Below are 24,294 nucleotides of genomic sequence, written 5' to 3'. Positions count from 1 at the left end.
TACGGCATGTTACACAGAGAAAATTTGATGAAAATGGTGTACCAATGGTACTTAACTCCAGTAAAATTGGCTAAAATTTACAAATTAAAATCAAATACCTGTTGGAGATGCAAGAAAGAAATAGGAACAATGTTTCACATGTGGTGGGAATGCTGACTTATTAAACAATTTTGGAATGAAATATATGAAGAAATCAAAAAGATGTTTAAAGTATCTTTTAGCAAAAAACCAGAGGCATTCCTTTTAGGCATAATCACAAACAATATTCCTGACAATCAAAGGAAAGTATTCCTCTATGCGACAACAGCTGCCAGGATGCTCATAGCAAAAAATTGGAAAGGGAGAAAAATTCCATCAATGAAAGAATGGCAAATTAAATTTTGTGAATATATAAATCTGGCAAGACTCACAGCATTCGTAAGGGGACAATCGGACCGAAAATTATTAAAAGAATGGGGGTGTGCTAAAGAGTATATGAAAAAACATTGTTCTGGAGTAAACATATTGGTATGTAATGAATGATGCTTTGCAGGGTTAAAGAAAGAGGAAAATGGTGTAAAAAGTATAAAGATAGAAGTAATCTACATTAGACACAACAACTTAGAAAGAGTAAAAATTTGAGATCTTAGAACAAAGGAAGGAAGTCAATATGTGTATATGTATGTAATGACTAGATCAGAATGATGATATGGTTTTATTTGTAGATGTGTGTTTTTGGTTTTTGTTTTTGTTTTGTTCTTTTTTCTTTTGTGTTCTTTTTTTTCTTGTTTGTACTGTTTTATTTCGGACTCAATGTTTGTAATTTTTGTTGTAATTTTGCATTGAATATATATATATTCTAGCTGCAGTGGTGGCATAGAATAATAAATTCTTTTGTTTCTTTGGGACTTCTTTTGTTACCATTCCCAAGAGGAATGTCTCAGGCTTTATTGGGAAGGGTGTGTGTGTGTGTGTCATTGTAAATTACTTCCCAGAATTCCCTGATTACTGTACAGGACCACCACATGTGAAATAAAGATCCCTCTACTTCATTGCATTTCCAACATTTGCCTTTTTCTTTTTTAAACGTTTTCGCTAGTTTGGCAGGTGTTAAGTACCACCCTTGCTGTCTTTTCCTGGCAATTGCAAAAGCAATGTGGAATAATTTTTAAGAGTCAATTGCAAATCTATTCACTGCTATTGTAATAGGGGTACAAACACCAGGAGCTGCCTTGTTCTGAATCGGGCCAATGGAGAGAGCATGAAGTGCAATATTTGGATGATGAAGGCAACCGTGCAAACCCATCACTGCGCCTCTCCACCTTTGCAGTGTCAGGAAGTGTTTTAATCAGCACAGCTGCTGCCTTAGGCACCGGGAGCTGATGAAAGATCTTTAAAGAGATAGATTCTCTCTTTCTTTCCCATGGACTTGGAATAAAGTGTCATAATTGTAGGGGAGAGTGGTATGAGAGAGATGAGGAACAACTAAGAGATGAGGAACATCTTAAGGAGAGTCGAGAGAGAGGCTCCTTTGGCACCAGCCAGGCCCATTGGGAGAAGCTTGGTTCATGAATAATTGGGCATCAAACTTCAAAAATTCCTCTTCCAAAGATGGGGAAACCCATAACCATTCAGATTTTCTGAACTGTAACTCCCGCCATCCTGGACTATTGAGAATTCTGGATGGAGTTGATGGAAATGCCAGTTCAAAGAAGGATTTCAAAGCCACAGGTTACCCATCTCTCTCCTTCTCTCTCTGTCTTTTGTGTCCTTGTGCTGAATAGCACCCCAGCACACCTCCTCTGGTTCATCATCCCCAAATATCTTGCCGAATGAATGGATAATGCCACTAGAATATCACAGGGTGACTCACTGCCGCTTTCCTGCAGGGTAAACATGATGCTCAAAGCAGCCTGTAAAATACAATGAGCTGAGCAATCCGCATGCTGCAGCAAGCTGGCGATATGATTGCAAAGATCAGGCCAGAGACTGGCCTCCTTGTCCTCTTGTCTTAAAATCAGCCACAGGTACAAAGCCTCTGTGTGTGTGTGTGTGTGTGTGTGTGTGTGTGTGTGTGTGTGTGTAATGCTTATAGTCACAACCTTTTGTGCATTCAGCTCAGCTAAAATAAAATGCACACGCTGGAATTGGGCAGGGGAGGAGTAGACTGAATTAAAGGTCATGATGTTCTGCTGACCTTTCTCTCTGTGCTTTGATTCTTGGTGGTTCGATAGTGTTCTTTCATTCTCTTCCTCTCAGTAGCATCATTACACGTTCCAGCCTCTTCTCAGTCCATTTATTTGTTTTCTCATCCAGCTTTACTGAACCATTCATAAAATTTCACATCTCTAAGATGGGTTTGCAAAGAAATGATATTTTTATGCATGGTTGTTACATTAGCAAATATTTTGACGGAGGGCTTTGCTTGCCTAAGCGTCTGGTTTTCTGACGGCTGGGAAACTGTTATGAATTTGACCAAGTGCCTTGCTGTGTTATCTCATAAACTTTTGCTCCTTTGTTCATCTGATTCTTTTTCCAGTTCTGCATCATCAAAACTGTGAGGTCGTAAGACTACGTTTTGTGAAGACGTGCTTTGAGCACTACGAAAGCTCTCTGCAGAAATACTGAGCGTTATTTAGGTCCCATTTTGCCAGGAGCTCTTGCATTGTGCTTGCTGAGAAGAAGTGATTTGTCAGAGGCACTCTTGGGAAAGTGAGGTTCTATTAGTCACTTTTCAAAAGTCAAAATATCCTGGCTATTGTTTCTACCAGAGCTCTCAATGGGGTTGCAATACAACCAGTAGTTCCCAATCTTTTTCAGGCCACAGCCCCTTTGGTTCCATGATCCCCAGTGTCCCCTACCATACCCTGTAATAAGCATTATTCAGAAACAGCAGTTTCCGAATAATAACATTCAAAACGGTAACAGTTAATTGCACATTTATTGAAAATCCAGTTAAAACTATTTAGTTTAGTCAATTTAACAAAACCGATGAAGTTGTTCTAGTGATACCAGCTTGTCAAAGTCCGAGAGTCATTTATACCTCCAGTTCTTGCCTGCCACCCAATGACCTCTTAACAACCCCCTAGCTAGGGAATCCCACTGCCCGTCCCCCCCCCCACTTGGGGGTGCTACCATCCTCTTAGGGAACCACTGTTTTAGATGCATAGGCAGCAAAATTAACACAATTTAAACAAAGAACATAGTGAAGACTTGGTGAACAAACTATAGCAGTTGTTCCCAAGTCTGGTGCCCTCCAGATTTAGCTGACAAGGCATGAGGGCAGAGGGAACTGTCAAGATTGGCTTTGTTCCTTTTCCTCCTGACAGTGGCCTCACCAGAAGAAAACTGTGCAGAATCCTGCTCCCTGGTTCAAGCAGCATCACGGCCCTCGAGGTCAGTCCAAGTGCAAGACGGCTTGTGCTGCACACGCCGCGCTTGCAACCGTTTTCACAGTCCAATTTCAGCACAAATCAATCTTGAGTTCGATGTTGGGGAGATGCCCTTTCTCCTATTTCTTAAAGCCAAGAGCCTGATTCTAAGCAGCTGTCTCCAACGTTTTCCTTGGAGGGTGGGGGCAGAAGAACCAGGCTTTAAATGTTTACCCAAATCAAGCATTTTCCATACATTCAGAAACATTTTAAAAGAGAGTGTTGGATCAGTCTGAGCAAGAACTTGCCAGTTTCCAGTGGATTGGCTGCCTGTGATCGTTTCATCCAAATTTTTAAAATACCCCCCTCCCATCAGTTTCTGTCTTAAGCACTTGGCTCACCTCCCTGTGCACACGGCAGCCGACTAACAGTGAATCTGGCAGCTGATCTTGTGCTTCTGGGACATTTTCTTCAAGCTATTATCCTCCAGGATTGAATATTTCAGGATTTGTAGTCCAAAGAAACCACAGAATATTGGATTCCGTTATTCCTCATTCTGTGTGGGGTCCTGGAGATATTGTCAGAATTGACTGGTATTTGAAACTGGGGGTTGGTGTGGGTGAGCAAAAAGCGGTGTGTGTGTGTGGAGATTTTCTCGTTAATTTCGAAGTTTATTTCCCACTCATTTTTGGTTCATTTATTTCCCCCCATTTCCCCCACTTGTTTCAGTGGGAGACTCAGCCAGCCTTCTGCTGCCTCTAACTTTGTTGTTTTCCATGCATGTGGCTTGAAATCTACAAACATCCTGTTAGCAAGCCCTTAGATCTGGCAGATTTCAGGCATATTGGATAAAACGCCCCCAATTTTTCAAGCAGTTGTACAAAAAGTACACAGACACAGCCTATCTGCCACCAAGTACTTCCTACCGAGCCAGGTTCAAAGTTCTTGTAGTAATTTGTAAAGCCCTGAACAATTTAAGTCCTGGGTTCCTCAGGGATCACCTGAACCCTTACGTACCACCTCATTCATGGAGATCATTTTGCAGGAGCGTCACGGGTTGTCCCCTGCGTTGGCGAGGCTCACCTGACAGCAATGAGAAACTGAGCCTTTCATGTCATGATTGGTCCAGTCCGGTGGAACTCTCTGCCCTTGGAGATACAGCAGTGTTTAACGGTTAATTGTTGTTCGTTTTGAATTTTTCTGTTTTTTACTGTATGTTTTCATTGCTGTAAACCACTTTGATATGTTTTCTATGATACGGTGCCAAGCTCCCTGTGCCTTTCCCCTCCCCCTCTCCTTCTGGTAAGCACCTTCACCTCAAGCATAAAATCATCTGGGGGGCCTCACAGGTTCCCTACCCCTGCATGAGATACTTATTTAAAATTAAAGAAAATTAAAATGGTGTCTGGCTTGTTGTTGTTAAAATTTGTATACTGCTCTTCATCTGTAGATCTTGGGGTGGTTCACAAGATAAAACCACAAAATACAGTGGTACCTCGGGTTACATACACTTCAGGTTACATACGCTTCAGGTTACAGACGCCGCTAACCCAGAAATAGTACCTCGGGTTAAGAACTTTGCTTCAGGATGAGAACAGAAATCTCACGGTGGTGGCGCAGCAGCAGTGGGAGGCACCATTAGCTAACATGGTACCTCAGGTTAAGAAGAGTTTCAGGTTAAGAACGGACCTCCGGAACAAGTACATAACCAGAGGTATCACTGTACATAATAAAAACAAGAAGAGAACAAAATGCCTTTGACCCTGGAAGCCTGTGGCCAACATTTAGACTGCATTGATTTCCTTCCCTCTCCTCTCCTCTCCTCACCACACCCACACATATGCATCAACACCCCCCCCCCCGGCTTGTCATGGCTTTTCTGGCTAGGGGCTCATGCCATTTTTGAAATCCCCCCTCACTCCATTCCCTGAAACCCAGCTGTGATACTGCCAGCCACAAGGTCTGGGATTTCTAGCTGAAAACCGCAAAACAGAGTAGCTCTCTCTGTCCTGACGTGAACTATTAAACCATGGTGGAGATTGTTTCTTGAATCTTTTATGGCTGCCTTCTTCAGTCTCTCCTCTTTCCTCCCTCTGATGCTTTTAGCAGCAACAGCAGCAACAGAAGAAGAAAAAGAAGCAATTACTGAGAAGTTACTTTGTGGGCTCAGGGCAGATGCCTTCCAACACCTCCCAACTCTTCCTTTGATAAGTCTTTGGAGAGGAGAGCAAAAGGCCTCAAATGGCCCAGTTCGGAAGCTGTGTGCTGTCCTGCAAATGAGCACCTGTCAGTAATAATCTACAGCGGATCTGGGCTTTGCAACACAGCTTTGGCCGAGAGGAAATAACGCCGGGTCCTGTATTTATAATAATGGGGAAGGAATGCTTTTCTGTCGGAGTCTGACAAGAAGCCAACAAAATGTCAGAATCAATGGGCTGCTAATAGAACAAACCACGGCTGTTGCAAGGAAGGGGGTTCTTCGTACAGATAATGATGCCTGCTCTGGGCCGTATCGATCTGGTAGATTGATGGAGACAGGCAGAGCTTATAGCTGCTTCAGCATCCCATTCCCAGAAAGACGCAATGAGAAAATGGACCTTGGCTGGCCAGGGATGCAGACCCCAGGGGGGTGATTTTGCAGATAAAAGCCACATAATGTTTCGTTGTGGGTGCTGTCCATGGTCAGAGGCAGCAATGCTTCTGAATATTAGTTGCTGGAAGACACATGTGCTTGGCTCCTGCTTGTGGACTTCTGACTGGGGCATCTGGTTGGCCCCTAGGAGGACAGGATGCTAGGCTAGGTGGACCATTAGCCTGGTCCAGCAGGGTCCTTCAACATTCCTAAGGAGTAGGAGCACACTCTGAGGTTGCTGAGAGGAACCAAAACACCTTATGTTGTTTGTTGCATCTTATATAACTCTTATATAACTGCACACACATTACATCTACCAGAATCCTTATACAGTGGTACCTCGGTTTTTGAATGTCTCTGTTGCCAAACATTTCGATTTTTGAATGCTGTAAACCCAGAAGTAAGTGCTTCAGTTTTTGAACGTGCCTCGGATGTTGAACCATAAACACGTCTTTCGTATTGAGTTTTCCATTTTGAGGCTTCTGTACTGAGTTTTTAGTTTTCGAACGTTTCAGAACTCAAACAGTCTTCCAGAACAGATTACTTTCAGAAACCAAGGTACCACTGTATTTCAGGCCCTGTCATCTCCCCTTAGCTGTTTATCATCGAATATACTTTACAGGTGCTTTTAAAATAATATTATTTAAATGATTTATATCCCACACTTCGAAAACACTCCCAGAGCACCTCAGTCAACACACTGAAACACAGTTCTATAATAATAAAATACAAATTTAAATCTGCTTACAAAAAAAATCCCCAAAGAGCAAGAGCAAAGGGGCATAAAAATCCACAATGGAAATAAAACTGACACATAAAGGCGCCAGGAAATAAAGTCCTTGCCTTTACTATCACAGAAATTACAAAAAAAGAAGGTGGCAGCAGATTCCATAATTGGGGGGCTGTCACTGAAAGGGCAAGATTTCTGCCTGCCAGTCACCAGTCTGGGGCACCTGAAGAAACACCTCGGAGAAGGTGATCTCTGTGGACTCATGTGGAGAGAGGCAATTCTTCAGGCACCAAGCTGTGAAAAAGGAGTGAGGTATCGGCCCCAACCAGCTCGGTTGATGATCAGAGATGATGAAGGTATGGTCTAGCAACACCTGGGGGCCCAGCCCTGCTGTGAAGGACAGCGTCAATACTTGGAAAGAGCCTTGAAATGGGCCTGGAAGCCAGTGCTGTTCTTTAAGCAAAGGAAAGATACCTTTCCAACCCCAGGTCCCAGTTAGGAGGTCTTGCATTTGCATTCTGAATTAATGGCGGTTTCAGAATCACATGCAAAGGCAGCCCCACATATAATGTGTTATAATAATTTAACCTAGGGGTTATAATAGTAGAGAAGAAGAAGAATTTGGATTTGATATACCGCTTTATCACTGCCCTAAGGAGTCTCAAAGCGGTTCACAATCTCCTTTCCCTTCCTCCCCCACAACAAACACTCTGTGAGGTGAGTGAGGCTGAGGGACTTCAGAGAAGTGTGACTAGCCCAAGGTCACCCAGCAGCTGCATGTGGAGGAGTGGAGACGCGAACCTGGTTCCCCAGATTATGAGTCCACCACTCTTAATCACTACACCACACTGGCTCTCTTTATTATTAATAAATAATAAAGAACAGGTCTGCAGGTCTTATTAGGTAAAGAGGTGTGTATATGTCAGCCTAGCACTGGGGGAAAATCCTAGGTGCTGGGTAAAACTCCTAAATTGGTGGATAATCCCATCTTTGGACAGGTTCCGCTGCTTTAAAATGGAAGGCTTGCTTTGAGAGGTTTGATCAAGTTTGTTAATGAAGTGGCAGTGCCCTCATGCAGAACAGCTGGCCTCCTGCAGCGTCAAGACCTTTGGAAACCAAAGGGATCCCTTTTGAGGGCAGGAAAGCAAAACAAAATGGCGGAGGGAACCAACAGAGAGGGGCAAAGTGCAGGGAGCCCAGTGCAGTACAGCAACAGCAGCAGAGCCAATCTGATGCTCTGCTGCCGTGCCTGCACCACAGGGAGCTCCCCAAGCCCTTTCCTCCTTCCCCCTTCTTGGTTACTGGCAGTGACACTCAGTGTTTGGGAGGCCTGGTGTGAAATGCTGCCCCCTGCACTGCCCAACCTAGCACTGCTGCCTTGGACTATACAGTGGTACCTCAGAACTCAAACGGCTCCATTCTCGAACGTTTCAGTTCCCAAACGCCAAAAACCCAGAAGTGCTCCAATTTTCGAATGTTCCTTGGAACACCAATGTCCAACACGGCTTCCACTGTGCAAAAACCTAGCTGTTGACCAATCGGAAACCGCACCTCGGAAATTGAACGTTTCAGAAGTCAAACAGTCTTCCGGAACGGATTACCTTCGAGTTCCGAGGTACCACTATAATTCCCATTGGTCCTTCCAATGTGGCTCTGCCAGCTGAGGATGATGGGAGCTGTGGAACAAAACATCTGGAGGGAAGCATGTTGAGAAAGGCCAGGCAATAACGAAAAGAATACCATGCCGTTTACACATGAAGGAAAAGATTAAGAAACGGAGACCATGTCTTGGTTTGTTTCAAAGCATCTGAATTAAGGCAAGAGACAGCTGACTTTGAGAACAATTTCAAGAGCATCGAATTTCCCTAAATCTGTGTAGATATATTGAACACTGACTCAGCTCCACCGTCTGTCTTTCCCCGACACGTACCTTGCTAGAAGAGAACGTCATTTTTGACAGCCACCCGTTCTGTGCATAGAGCGATGCACGCCTTCCAGGGTCTGTTTTGCATTTGGATAGTCTGTATTTAAAGTGTAAAGGAGCTGCCATCTGGTTTTATAAAGAGACATAGACATACACAAACCATAACCCATAAGAAATGCAGATGTTCCCATATTTACAACCTCTGACGCTTTGGCTCAGCCTGGGACTCTTATACTGGGGGGGGGGGGGTTCAGTTAACATCGCTGTGAGAAGCAGCACTTTCAGATTTCTCAACCCTTTGTGCTTTCAAACATGATCAGGGCCTTTGTCTGTGCAGGTTGCCAGTCCATTTCCAAGCCAATTCAAAGTGTTGTTTAAAACCATTAGAGACTTAAAAGGCTTGGGACCAGGGGACTCCAAAGATCACTTCCTCCCAGCAGAATGGCACTCCCTCAAAAGGTGCCGGGCTCTCTTTTGTTGGAGGTTTTTAAACAGATGTTGGATGGCCATCTGCCGTGGATGCTTTAGCTGTGATTCCTTCATTGCAGGGGGTTGGATGAGATGGCGCTTGGGGTCTCCTCCAGCTCTATGATTCTACGATTCTATGATTCTGACCTTCCCATACCATAAGACCCTGTTGCTCAGGAGCACAATACCTCAAGGTCCGCCTCTTTCTATATAAACCTACCTGGACCCTGAGATCATCTTCTGAGGCCCTTCATTGTTTGCCTCCTCCTCAAGAGGTCCAGAGGCTGGCAACATGAGAACAGGCCTTCTCTGTAGTGGCTCCGTGTCTGTGGAATGCTCTCCCCAGGGAAGTGCACCTGGTGCCTTCATTAGACACCTTTAGGCGCCAGGCAAAAATGTTCCTTTTAAACCAGGCCTTTGCCTGACATGATCTACACCCTATACCCTTTTTAAAATGCTGGTTCTTTTTTGGGGGGGGCGGTTATTGGGTTGATTTTGTATTTATTATGTATTTTGTAGTTTTTTATCTTGATTTTATTCTGTGAACTGCCCTGAGACCCCCGGATATAGGGTGGTATATAAATTCAAATAAATAATAATAATAATAATAATAATAATACCTCCTCGAATGTGGTGCGGTGGGCAGTTACTGGACAAAGGGCTGTTTTGACAGGAGCACCCACAGTTCTGGGATGCTCCACAAAGATGCCTGGTTGATGCCTATGTTATTGGTGGCCTTTGGGACTCCAGCAAAGTCCTCCTTATTTTCACAAATGTTTTAAGATGGTTTTAAAGATCTTCAGTGGGTTGGGTGTTTGTTTGTTATTTAGCTTTGCTGTGTTAAAGTACATTTTGCTCTTGCTAGCCTAATTTTATTCCTTCACTAAGGGTTCAATCAGAACCTCTGGCCAACCCGATGGAGCTACAGGCTACATACACAGCCCTGGAGCTTGTGCTGGTCAAGGTATGAGGTGGGGGCCAGGAAGAAATGCCCTGTTGCTGTGCAAAAAGGCCTGGATGGAGCCTGCTGCTGTCATGTGTCAGTGGCAGGGTCTGCACAGGGACCTGTGTCAGCTACCCCCCCCCCCGGCAGTTCCTCAAAGCATTTGGCGTGGTGGTGGGGTTCTTTTGAATGCTCCCTGGTAGGGGCTGGTAAAGGGACACCACTCCATCTGACCCTGATTCCAGGGGTTTTGATAGCACTGTGAATTTTGTATTGCAGTTGGTTGTGCTCCATGCTTAAGTCAATGTGGTATAGCAGTTAGAGTGTTGGACTAGGACCTTGCGAGACCAGGGTTCGAATCCCCACTCGGCCATGAAACTCACTGGGTGAGCTTGAGGCAGTCACTGCTTCTCAGCTTAACCTACCTCACAGGGTTGTTGTGGGGATTAAATGAGGAAAGGGAGAGCCATGGACGCCACATTGAGCTCCTGGGAGGCGGGAAGGTGGGATATAAATGCAATAAATAAATAATCCTCAGAGCACTTGTTGATAATTTCGATGGGTTTTCACTTTCACTTTTAACTGCATGGAAGGCATTCTGAATTGGGCAATGTATGGATGATGTCAATATTTGGAACCGAGCCCCACTGTTCAATGGGCCGTAATCCTCGTTAAGTGTCCTCAGGGCTGCAGCGTCCATCTCTCATTGCTATTTAGTTTGGCCTATCTACTTAAATGTTTTATCAAGGACACACTAGGCTTTGAGCAGATAAAAAATAATTATTATAGTGTGGAGCAATACATCAATGGAAAATAAGCGGCTCTCTGCAGTTTATTTCATTTCATTACTGGTTGAGCCGAGGCACCAGATGAACCAGAGTTTGGCACTGCTGCCTCTGTCAGGCTTGTGGGATGAAAGCCCTTTCTTAATGAAAAGGACTCGCTTGTTTCTCCTGCTGGGGTGTGAACCTGTCTGCCTCAGATTCTCCTTGAATAGGGTGAAAGAATCTGCATTCGCCACGTAAGGCCTGCAGACCCTGCTCACAAAAGGAGAGGCTTGAATGAGAGGCAGAGAAAGGGAGCCTCCAAACAGGGGCGGGTGGCAAAAGAGAATCACTCCTCCTTTGATATTCTTTAAAGTTTTCTGCTCCAGCAAGGACCTGTTTGCATTTCATCCTAGGACATGGAGGAGCGGTCTGCTAATTAGGCTGCATCCTTGCTAGGCTCTCTGATAACCTTGTGCACTTTCCTTCTCAGCCCACCACACAGAGGAGGGATTTGTTTTCCCACCTTGCAGTGAGGGAAGCCCTGAGTCACTCTCCCACAGCCGCACAATGAGTCAGCAGCTGCACGGTGACTCAGCAGCAGCTCCAACAGAGACGTGGCAAGCGCATGAATGGACCCTGTGTGCAGTTCCGGTTGTCTCAATGCAAAAAGTTGCTGCGCTGGAAGAGGTTGAGAATAGGGCAGCCAAAACGGTCACAGGGATGGAGCAACAGGGATGAAGAAGGGTTGCAGCATCTGATGCTGTTTTAGATCAGAGTGAAAGGCAAGAAAGAGGCAACGTGATAGGAATTTATAAAATTAGGCACTGCATGGAGAAAGTGCATGGAGAAAAACTTTTCTCCCTCTTTCACGGCACTAGAACTCATGGGCATCCCACGAAGCTGAATGTTGGAAGATTCAGGAGAGAGAAAAGGAAGGACCTCTTCATGCAGTGCTGTGGAACTGTGGAACTCCCTCCCACAGGAGGCAGTGGTGGCCACCAACTTAAAGGTAAAGGTAAAGGGACCCCTGACCATTAGGTCCAGTCATGACCGACTCTGGGGTTGCGGCCCTCATCTCGCTTTATTGGCCAAGGGAGCCGGCGTACAGCTTCTGGGTCATGTGGCCAGCATGACTAAGCCGCTTCTGGCGAAGCAGAGCAGCACACGGAAACACCGTTTACCTTCCCGCCAGAGCGGTACCTATTTATCTACTTGCACTTGACGTGCTTTCGAACTGCTAGGTTGGCAGGAGCAGGGACCGAGCAACGGGAGCTCACCCCGTTGCGGGGATTCAAACCGCCGACCTTCTGATCGGCAAGTCCTAGGCTCTGTGGTTTAACCCACAGCGCCACCCGCGTCCCTGGCCTCAAAAGAGGATTCGGCAGATTCATGGAGGAAAGAGCTATTGATGGCCGCTAGCTGTGATGGCTATGCTTTGCCACCGCATGTGGAAGCAGCAATGCTTCTAAATCCCAGTTGCTGGAAACTGCAGGAAGGGAGGGTGCTGTTGTGCTTGGGTCCTGCTTGTGGGTTTTCCCTGGGGGGGGGGTGTTTGCATCTGGTTGGCCACTGTGAGAACAAGATGCTGGACTAGATGGGCCATTGGCCTGGTCCAGCAGGCTCTTCTTTCATTCTTGTTTCCCACTAAGGAGATCCATGCAGTGCAAGATCACAGGGGCATCTCCAAGCACCGTCCCTGGCTGCATCAGGAGCTGTGGACTGGAAGTGGGTGCACACCTGAGCTGTCTGTCTGTACTAGAGGTTCGCTTAGATAACATCAGACTCAAAAATGGTGGGCCCCTATAAGAGCCTTAAGTTGTTCCACCTCCATTGTTCTGCCCAGACACTGAGGTCCAGCACTGAGGGTCTTCTGGCGGTTCCCTTGCTGCGAGAAGCCAAGTTACAGGGAACCAGGCAGAGGGCCTTCTCGGTAGTGGCACCCGCCCTGTGGAATGCCCTCCCATCAGATGTCAAAGAGAAAAATAACTACCAAGCTTTTAGGAGACATCTGAAGGCAGCCCTGTTTAGGGAAGCTTTTAATGTTTAATAGGTTATTGTATTTTAGTGCTTTGTTGGAAGCCACCCAGAGTGTCTGGGGAAGCCCAGCCAGATGGGCAGGGTATAAATAAATAATTATTATTATTATTATTATTATTATTATTATTATTATTATTATTAGCCCACCACTTTTGATGTCAAAGTGCATTACCTGGAAACATGGCAAGCCAGCCTTGTTGCATTGGGGAGCCTTTCTGGCTATCGTGTTGAGTGAGGCGCTGAGCATCTGCCCCAGAGTCCTGCCCCACACTATCCGCATGGGACTGTGCCTGGTATTGGGCAACCTTAAGATAACACAGCATCCAAAGAGGACTTTCTTTTCTTTTCTTTTTTACGCCATAGGGACTAGAATCTTTGTTAGGAGACGGATGCTATGTCACATTGCAGAGGTTTTTGTAACACTGCAACCAGGTTTCCATAGCCTGGCACCCTCCAGCTGTTTTGAAATACAACTCTTATCTGGTTGGGCTGATGGTCGTCGTCATCCAAACAGCTGGAGGGCACCAGCTTGGGGAAGGGTAGCCTAAATAACCAAACATGAAGAGAAGAAAGCAGGGCGGTTGGGGGGGGAGAGGAATGCAAGCATGGATAGCGGCAGAAACGAAAAGTTCACAGGCCAATAAACAAAGGAAATGAACTGTGGGAAATGGGCTAAGAAAGAGCTAAAGGAAATCTGCACAGCAGCACCCCAGAGAGAGAAAGAGGCGGCCGGGTCTTCAGGCTCCAGCTGTGGCAGCACAAGTTGTGCAGAGCCGATGGAGGAGGCTGCTCATCATCTGCCTTTCCTCTTGTGCTTCCACTGGGAATGGCTGCTCATGTAGAAATGACCCCAGGACTCTTCTTGGCTCTTCCTTTCCGTTCGGAGTCTCTCCGGGATGCTCAGCCATCTGTCTGTTTGTTGCAGTTAGAGCATCCATGGGAATGCAGCGTACAGTGGTACCTCGGGTTACATACGCTTCAGGTTACATACGCTTCAGGTTACAGACTCCGCTAACCCAGAAATAGTGCTTCAGGTTAAGAACTTTGCTTCAGGATGAGAACAGAAATCGTGCTCCGGTGGCCTGGCGGCAGCAGGAGGCCCCATTAGCTAAAGTGGTGCTTCAGGTTAAGTACGGACCTCCGGAACAAATTTAAGTACTTAACCTGAGGTACCACTGTACTGTACTTGGGATCTGTCTGTCTGTCTGTCTGTCTGTCTGTCTGTCTGAAGATCACAGAGCAGTTCACAACATAAAAACACATAACTAGAATACAAAATACATAATAAAACAAGAACAAACCAGTAACCCTGCTCCCACAAACACATTTAAAAGCGGGGCTTTTTTTTCAACATAAATATGTTATGTTATAAATATGTATATTGGGAAAACCTGCCCTAGGAAAATGTGTATATTACTTGAAATGGTCACTAAAAAGCTGAAGAAGTTGCACAAGAAATCACAAACTGAGGTGGAAATGTGGAGGGCTCATTTGAAAACACAGAGAGAAACCAAAAGTGACAGCTCCACCCACCCCTATCCTGCGCTACCTGATCACTGGGGAGAAATGACTGCTCACACCTGACTGGTCAATGTGCAGAGGTGGCGCTGGGCTCTGTTCTGCACGGGGCATGTGAATGATGACAAATTTCCCATGGCAAAGGCTAATGCAGATGGACACGGCCTGATTAAGTAATTGTGGTTTCCTCTAACACTCTAACAGCTTCCAGATGCTGCTATAAAGGGCCTCAGATGTGCTCCTGGGCACCGCAGCCTGACCTGAACATCCGTGTATATTGGATGGGGAAAGGAAAACATCCTACTCATTTGCGACGCTGAATTCCACCTCCAGGCAGTGGAGGCTGGTGAGTTTGGGCGAATGGGGCAGTGTCCCACCAGTCCCAGTCTACCTTTGGCCAGCCCCCACCTGCCTGCCTACTTGCCCACAACCAGTCCTAGCTGCCACCTTCCTCCTCAGTCTCAGTTACCTTTGTAGAGCTCAGCTGGTACTCATCAGATTTTTTTGGGACTACAATTCCCATCAGCCCTTGCCAGCATGGCTGATTGTAAGGGGTGGTGAGGACTGCATTCAAAACATCTGGAGGGCACCATGTTGGGGAAGGACCTGATACTTTTAAAAAGGTGAAACATCAGGGGTTGAACCCGGGAACTTTTATATGCAGTGTTTGTTCTCTACTGCAATGCTGTGCAACCTAATAATAATAATAATAATAATAATAATAATAATAATAATAATATCTTTATTGTCATTGCCCCCTCTCGGGGACAACGAAATTACTTGGCTGCTCCATCCACCCAGGTAGGGCACTCCACACAAAATCAAATCAACTATAAAAACACTAATTAAAACAATACAGTATAAAACAGCAAGGAAGATTAGATGACTTTCAAAGTCCAGGCTTCCCATTCAGGGCCGAGATCGCTCTGGGGAAGAAGCTGTTCTTAAGACGGCTTGTTCTTGTCTTCATCGTCCTGTATCTCCGTCCCGACGGCAGGAGCTTGAAGAGACAGTGACCAGGATGTGATGGATCTTTTACTATGTCCAGTGCCTTCCTATGGCACCTTGTGGCATAAATCTGCTCTAAGGTGGAGAGTGGGCAGCCAACAATGCTCTCTGCTGCCTTAACAACTCTGCACAACCCCAACCTGTCCCGGGTAGTACAGCTTCCGTACCACACACATAAGCCATAAGTGAGCACGCTCTCAATGGCACAGTGATAGAAGGCAAGCAGCAGTTTCTGCGGAAGATGGTTTTTCCTTAGAAAAACCTAATATAAGCAGCCTTAATATCTGATATAAGGGATGCGGGTGGCGCTGTGGGTTAAACAACAGAGCCCACGGCTTTCCGATCAGAAGGTAGGCGGTTCGAATCCCCGTGAAGGGGTGAGCTCCTGTTGCTCGGTATCTGCTCCTGTCAACCTAGCAGTTTGAAAGCACGTCAAAGTGCAAGTAGATAAATAGGTACCACTCTGGCGGGCAGGTAAACAGCGTTTCTGTGCGCTGCTCTGGTTCGCCAGAAGCGGCTTAGTCATGCTGGCCACATGACCCGGAAACTGTACACCGGCTCCCTCGGCCAATAAAGCGAGATGAGTGCCGCAACCCCAGAGACAGCCACGACTGGACCTAATGGTCAGGGGTCCCTTTACCTACCTAATATCTGATATGTAGGTCAGACTATAGAATGCCCCACGCTATCACTGATAAACTGGCCCATACACCTCTGTGACTGAATGATGAGGTTCCAGAGCACAGCATAAGTTTCAAATGCAATTGAATCCCAGGGAATTTCCTTCCAATGCTTCTATAATGAAGCTGAAGATTAAATGCAGGCCCCCTTATAAGAACACCTTTTTGTAATGTGATTGGAGCTGCAAAACTGCTCCGGTGTGTGGTTAGCTCTCAAACTACATTAGTCAGGAGTGAAAAGTAAGAAGACCCTTTGCTGGATCATGCCAAGGGGGACCCATACAGTCTAGCATCCTGCTCTCACAGGGGCCAACCAGAATCCCCATGGGAAACACGCAAGGAGGACCAGAGCATAAGAACAGCGCATTCTGCCTAACTCCAATTCTTATCATCGATTGCACACATTACATGGGTACATCTAGCTCAGGGGTCAGCAAACTTTTTCAGCAGGGGGCCGGTCCACTGTCCCTCAGACCTTGTGGGGGGCCAGACTATATTTTGGGGAGGAAAATGAATGAATTCCTATGCCTCACAATAACCCAGAGATGCATTGTAAATAAAAGCACACATTCTACTCATGTAAAAACACCAGGCAGGCCCCACAAATAACTCAGAGATGCATTTTAAATAAAAGGACACATTCTACTCATGTAAAAACACACTGATTCCTGGACTGTCTGTGGGCCAGATTGAGAAGGCGATTGGGCCTGATCCGGCCCCCGGGCCTTAGTTTGCCTACCCATGATCTAGCTTCAGCATCAGCATTCTCCATGGGGGTAATGTACCGGAGTGAGAGACACACTACTGTGCAGCCCAGGGGATCTGCACTGGAACACATTACCCGGGCGGCATTGGATCTGACCACGAGGATGCAGTTTTCCCAATAATAACTATGCCACAAAAGTAATGTGCAAACTAGTTTAGGGGAATGGCAGCAAGGGGTGGAAATGAACAGAACATCAGAATGCATGTGTTTATTTATTGTGCTGATATGTCAACCTTTAGAAGACATCTGAAGGGAAGTTTTTTAATGCTTAATGCTTTACAGTGGTACCTCGGGTTAAGTACTTAATTCATTCTGGAGGTCCGTTCTTAACCTGAAATTGTTCTTAACCTGAAGCACCACTTTACCTAATGGGGCCTCCAGCTGCCGCCGAGCTGCCAGAGCACGATTTCTGTTCTCATCCTGAAGCAAAGTTCTTAACCCAAGGTACTATTTCTGGGTTAGCGGAGTCTGTAACCTGAAGCGTATGTATCTGAAGTGTATGTAAACAGAGGTACCATTGTATTATGTGTTTATATATATTGGAAGCTGCCCAGAGTGGCTGAGGTAGGGTTGTCATGTGTCCGGAATTTTCTGTACATATCCGGAATACTGCTGTTGGAAGCAGTGTCTGGGCAGAAATCGCTGAAATGTCCAGGAAAATCTGGACATATGGCAACCCATGTGGGCAGTGTCATTTTTGGCAACTTTCCTTAAAAATAGCTCAATAAATATCTCTGTGGGGGGGGGCATGTGAATTTGCCCAAAAAATCTCAAAAACTTTGGTAAAAAAAGGAAAAGGCTGGGGTAACTCAGTTAGATGGGCAGGCTATTATTATTATTATTCTAAAACCACAATCTCTCACTAACTCTCATGATAAAGCCTTAGAAATGAATCTGATATAAGTCGAGTACCTAGTCCTCAGCATTACAGCTGGAGAATGTTTTCACAATTCAGGTTTCGAAGATGGACCATTGGTCTCTGATGCTTCATTCCTTTACGGTTACATTACAGGGTCAAAAAACACCTCTGGGAGCACCCAAATCTCTTCTGTTGATACACTGCCACCTGGTGGTCCTTTCTAAGCCTGAAAAGCAAAGTCCATTTATTTGTGTTCTTGGGTGATGTGCTTCTAAGACAGTCGTAGGAAAACTCGCCCCTCCAGATGTTTTGGGACTACAACTCCCATCATGCCTAGCTAACAGGACCAGTGGTCAGGGATGATGGGAGTTGTAGTCCCAAAACATCTGGAGGGCCAAGTTTGCCTATGCCAGTTCTAAGACATGACTTCCTTTGTTTTCCAGGCCAGGGAGCTCATCTCATCAGCCCCTAAAGAGCCTATGGCACCTGGTATTCCTAAGTGGGCCCCGATCCAGGTACTAACGTCTGACCCTGCTTAGCTTCGGAGGAGATCAGATGTGTTCAGGATCATAGGGTGTGTTTAGGGTACTTTGGAGATGCCTAGGGCAAGAGTCCCTTGAGCTGGGCTCAGAAGTGGACTGCAGCTGACGTAGCTCTTTCAACACCAGCAAGAGTTATGTCTCCAACAAATGGCCTTAGATCTTTGCAGGAGAAGGATAATAGCATGCTGATGAATCATCCTTTCTGTATTTATAGAAAACAGTATTTATAGGGAACAGTCAATTAGAGGCAAACTTGCAGCAGTGTGTTAGCAGCTAAGAGGACGTAGTGATCCAGCCTGATCTTGCTTTGCTAAAGAGGTTTGGGGAAAAATGGCTGCTTGTTTTGTTTTTTGTTTTTTTTTGGGACTGCTGTTATGAACGCAACGTTGTTGTTTTTTATTTTTAGAAACTGCATTGCTGTTTGACCCTTAAACCAGCAGAGGGAGCTGTGGCTCTATCCTCCGCTGCAGAAACAATTGGCAAGCACCGCTGGAATCACTGCTGAGGGCTCACTGAAATGGGAAATCCAGGCGAAGAAGAAGAAGAAGAAGAAGAAGAAGAAGAAGAAGAAGAAGAAGAAGAAGAAGAAGAAGAAGAAGAAGAAATGCCTGGGAACAAAGGAAGCTACCTTGTACCAAGCCAGACCACAGGCCCATCTCACAGAATAGAATCATAGAGTTGGAAGGGACCCTGAGGGCCAACCCCCTGCAGTACAGGGATACACAGCAGTCCCTAGCTCAGTTTTACTTACCCAGGGATGTGGGTGGCTCTGTGGTCTAAACCACTGAGCCTCTTGGGCTTGCCAATAGGAAGGTCGGTGGTTCGTATCCCCACGACGGGGTGAGCTCCCATTGCTCTGTCCCAGCTCCTGCCAACCTAGCAGTTTGAAAGCACACCAGTACAAGTAGATAAATAGGTACCGCTGCAGCAGGAAGGTAAACGGCGTTTCCCTGCATTCTGGTTTCCATCATGGTATTCCGTTGTGCCAAAAGTGGTTTTAGTCCTGCTGGCCACATGACCCAAAAAGCTGTCTGTGGACAAAGGCCGGCTCCCTCAGTCTGAAAGCAACCCCATAGTCGCCTTTGGCTGGACTTAACCATCCAGGGGACCTTTACCTTTACCTTTACCTTTATCTATTGCTTACCTTGAATGGCATCAGATTTCCAGGGCTTTGGACGGGAGTCTTTCCCAATCTGGATTGAGCCCAGAACCTTCTGCTTACAAAGCAAGTGATCCACAAACTCCCCCAGTGCCCAATTTTCTCCATTAACAGGTGGTGGCGTGACAATAAATTCTGAAGCCCAGAAACTCAAGGCAGCCACCATAGCCATAACCCCAAGGAAGCTTATTATTGTTAATTAGCATAAAACACAAAATGCATCATATAATAATAGTAAAGGAGGGGGGAGAGAATCCAAAAATGCATGCAGCAGTGTTGAATCTGTCTGTCTACCTACCTGTCCCCCCAAAAGTAGCAGTACATATTGCCCATTTTATTAGTATCAGTGAGCAGACAGTCATAGGGTCGTGAGCTGGGAGAGGGTGGAAAGGGTCAACATGGGATGGGTGGCAAAGTGACGTTTAAAGTGATGTTGGCATTCACTCAAGCTTAGAAACAGGGATCTTGCCGTTCAACAGTCTTGCAGGGCTCTATTGACATAACAATAGAACCAGCGACATTTATGGAAGGAAGCTTTCCTTTTTTAATTTTTATTTAATTATACTTTTCAAGTTTATACATTTCACTAATTTTATACATTTCACTAATTTTACAATCATTTTGACATTTCAAAACTTGACTTCCTTCCCCGCCTTTCTGCGGTTCCTTACATTTATTTTTAATATCTTCTGCATATCCAAATTAACTTAATTTCCTCATTTATCCGTCTTCTTTAAATATATACTCTTATAAAACTGCAGGTTATTACAATAATCTTGCCAGTGTTTTTATCTGTTTATAATTTATCTGTAAATTTTCAATAAACCATTTCCATTCTTTTGTGTGTGTTTTTTAAAACGTTATCTTGATTTCTTATTCTTCCGGTAAGTTTTGGCATTTCTACATATTCCATAAGTTTTTGTATCCATTCTTCCTTGGCTGGGACTTCTGCTTCTTTCCATTTTGGGGCAAATAACATTCTTGGTGCTGTAGTGGCATACACGAATAAGTTTCTATACATTTTAGGTACTTCTGTCCCTATAATTCCCAAATGAAAAGCTTCCGGTTTTGGAAGGGAGCGTTCCTGTCCCTCTCTCCATCTGCAACCACCAGTGCCTCTCAGAAAGCCTCTCGAGACGTCATGGGGCCCCCCTGAAGGCTAGAGTTTGCAGGTTGGTGGGAAGGGCGAGAAGTGACCCAAACTGAGTGGTCCCCGTGGATTGTTTATTTTGTGAACCCGGCCAGCAATGCTCCACCAACTCTATAACCAGTTTATCTCTGAGCCCGGCTTCGGCTGGGGAGGGCCGGATATATATTATTATTATTATTATTATTATTATTATTATTATTATTATTATTATTATTATCTACACAGGGTCATTTTTCTGTCTTTCTCCCTCCCTCCCTCCCTCTCTCTCTCCCTCTTTTCTTCATTTGCGCTCTCTCTCTCTCTCTCTGCATCAGTTGGCCAACAGAGCTGATCCATAAGGACATCCGGAGAGCCTTCTGCATCAGGCCAATGGCCCACTTATTCCAGCATCCTGTTCCCGCAGTGGCCAACCAGATGCCTGTGGGAAACCCGCAAGAGCAGGATTTGAGCCCCAGAGCCCTCTCCCCTCCTGCGGTTTCCAACAACTGGCTTTCAGAAGCCTCGCTGCCTCCACCAAGTCGCCCCTCGCCTTAAATGTAATGGAAACATTTACTAACGAATTAGTCCTCATTGCAGCCATTACGAGGAAATGCTTAATTCGCGGTAGCCACCAGATAACTGGGTTTAATTAATAAATCTGGGTGGCGTCTCCTAAACCGCAGGAAGGGATTACAGGAGTTAATGCAACTGTCTGCTGGTCTTCTATGGAAGAATTTGGCTGCCTGCTTTTAAACATGAAAAAGTGCGCTGCTCCCGGTCCCATCACTTGCAAATAGGGGGTGGGGGTGGGGAGAGAGGAGGGTAATTGGTTACGAAAACACAGGATGTCCTTTGGGATGTTTGAATTTAGGCTGCATGGGTTCTAGGCATGGGAAGGTCAGATTCCCTGCAATTTTACTAAAAGCTCATCCGGATGACCTATTTATTAAGCATGCATCCTGATTTCCTTCCGCAAAGCTTGCTCAGAGGTTAGGTTATATCCAGTTTTCATGGAGCATTTGTTCTGGTTTGTTTGCGGCGTGTTTATACCCGTTCCTGTTAACCATTCATTCATCTCTCACTTTTTGATGCCTTTCCCTGACACTTTCCTAACTGCAGTTGGTCCATTTCTCTTTAAAGGGGGATTTATTGACTCAGAGCTACAGAGCCCTTTAGTCCACTTTAACTGTGTAAACCCAAAGTTCTGGTATGTGCTTGAATCCCTCCTGCAAAATAGGGACAGTCAAGAGCAGGCTTCCTCAACCTCAGCCCTCCAGAAGTTTTGAGACTATAATTCCCAGCATCCCTGACCACTGGTCCTGCTAGCTAGGGATCATGGGAGTTGTAGGCCAAAACATCTGGAGGGCTGAGGTTGAGGAAGCCTGGTCAAGAGGCACCCCCCCAGGTGTCTCTAATATCTTATAGGTATCTTCTATTTTATTGGTGCTTTCGAAATGGGATCAGCAGGAGGCCCTCTCCTGCAGAGTTGGGTATGTAATGGGAGAGATTTTTGTTTTCATTTATTAGTTCAATGCCATGTTTACTGCATGGTAATAGATGGCGACTTGCATGAGATGGTGATTCTTTTCTTGCTTGGTTAATGAATCAGACACCAGCAGCATCCATTGCCTGAAGATCAAAGCAGTTTGTTGTGTTGTTGCCTGTTAACAAAAAGGCTCATCAGATGTTGACGCTCCATATTCCAGAAAATTGCACACCTACGTTCATGACAAAGGTGTGCTGTGTAAAAATACACAGATCTCTTGCTCGCTGCTTTGAGTGTCCTGCTATCTTTTTTTCTTTTTTGCAGAACTATCATCACTGCTGAATATGTAGCAAGAAACCATCGCACGTAAAAAAAGTATAGTGACACACACACACACACAAACAAACAAACAAACAAACAAACAAACACACATACTTAAAAGACAGCCACCCCAAATCTATGAGAATGATCCTTGGAAGCCCTAACTATTACCAGGAACTACTGGCAGCAAGCATTCCAACTGCGCACTATATTGTATTGTGAATAGAACATCTCAAACGTAGCCCTCGCTGCACCAACTCAAGGCAAAATAGGTTGTGATCTAGTCGCATAGCAACCCAGAGCTCTGAAGGGCAGCCAAGAAAATAATATTTCAAGAGCAGGAGGTTGCTGAGCACTCTTCCCTCTTTCTCTCCTGTTGTTGTCACCCACTGCAATTCATTTGCATCCTTTTTACTTTCCAGCTCACTGTCAAACCGCAGTTAAGTGTGGTTTGCCGCCATTTCCTTTGCTTTTCCTATTATAGCTGCCTATTTTCTGGGGCCGTGGGTGATAATTGGCTTGCTTGGGAGATCAATTATCGTATTTTTTGCTCTATAAGACTCACTTTTTCCCTCCTAAAAAGTAAGGGGAAATGTGTGTGCATCTTATGGAGCGAATGCAGGCTGCGCAGCTATCCCAGAAGCCAGAACAGCAAGAGGGATTGCTGCTTTCACTGTGCAGTGATCCCTCTTGCTGTTCTGGCTTCTGAGATTCAGAATATTTTTTTTTCTTGTTTTCCTCCTCCGAAAACTAGGTGCGTCTTGTGGTCTGGTGCGTCTTAATAGAGTGAAAAATACAGTAAGTAAAGCTGTGCAGGCCAATCCTGCAGAACTTTTCTCTGGAATAAGTTCTCTGGAATACGTTCTGCTGAGCTCAAGGTGTGTGTATGTTGGGAGGAGGGAGTTATTTCCAAGTAAGTGTGTGCACATATGTGTGAATGTGCAAACACAGGGAGCTGCCATGGGCTGAGTCTGGCCTTTGGCCCATCTAGCTCAAATCCATCTGCTCTGACTGGCAGAGGCACTCTCTCCCAGGCCTGGCTGGAGATGCTGCCAGGGGCTGAAGCAGGCATGGAGATGCAGGACTTGTAAAAATGGAGGTGACTCTTGATCAGCTAAGGCTGAAGGGCGCGTCAGTTTTATTTGTTTAGGATGCTATTGACAAGCAGATTCCTGTTCAGAAAGGCACCTTGGATGCGCCACACACAAAAGAAAAAGGCAGATACGATAACATCAACCCAACAGCATACAGTACACAGAGATCAGTGGCAACTGTAGTTGGTATCAGCACTCTGGCATCAAAAACACCCAGTGGTTGGCACCTGACTTATTTCAAGAGGCAGATTGTTCCGCAGAGCCGGAGCCACAACACTGAGGACACTCAGGTGTGATTAGCTGTGGTTCCTGCTTTGCTAGATGACCTTGGCAGTCCCTTCCAACTCTACAAAACGGGGATGGGGAATTTTTTTATAAAATGGTCTTTTCTCAAGGAGCTGCCACTTTGGGTAGCAGATTTGGAGGCTTCCAAATGACATGTTTATTAAGGATTCATTGTGATCCATTTGCAGGGAGAGCAGATGACACTGATTATTTAATGAACATTCATTTCCTCTTGCCTGCTGGGAGGTTAGGTGATGATGCATCCAAGCCAGTGTTATCTTGCCTACTTCCCACCACTTTCCTTATCACAAAGAAGCCCACCAGATCTCCTGATCCACTGTTAGTTTTTTATATGGTTTTTCTTGTATGGTTTCATGAATAATGGGATAATAGGGATGCCATATTTCAAACAGTGAAAATCCAGATGGAAAAGTTGTTGAGTTTTTATTGCCCAAATTTGTTCACCTTTTTTTTTTTTGGCAAATATGCAATACAAATAATAGAAATTGAAGTTTTTGAGTTATTTTTAAGGCAACTCATCAAAAACGACACTGTTGACATGGGTTGCCATAAGTCTGGATCTTCCCAGACATTTT

The 24,294-nt window shown here is 45.4% G+C and overlaps 2 long non-coding RNA genes across 2 annotated transcripts in view; both read left to right on the top strand.

The window, feature by feature from the left end:
* LOC308574708 overlaps positions 1-20,120 on the top strand; it is a 43,471-nt gene extending 23,351 nt beyond the window's left edge. Inside the window, exons 2-3 of the long non-coding RNA XR_014002559.1 lie at positions 18,126-18,197; positions 18,631-20,120. This is a non-coding gene — a long non-coding RNA (uncharacterized lncRNA). The remainder of the gene's footprint in view (positions 1-18,125; positions 18,198-18,630) is intronic.
* LOC308574686 overlaps positions 1-24,294 on the top strand; it is a 306,109-nt gene that overhangs the window by 218,072 nt on the left and 63,743 nt on the right. The gene's annotated exons all lie outside the window — the stretch shown is intronic.

This window comes from Podarcis bocagei (assembly GCF_964188305.1).
Source record: "Podarcis bocagei genome assembly, chromosome: 15".
NCBI classification, from domain to species: Eukaryota; Metazoa; Chordata; class Lepidosauria; order Squamata; family Lacertidae; genus Podarcis; species Podarcis bocagei.
Note: the sequence above shows the minus strand (reverse complement) of the source record. Positions and strands in the feature narration are given on the sequence as shown.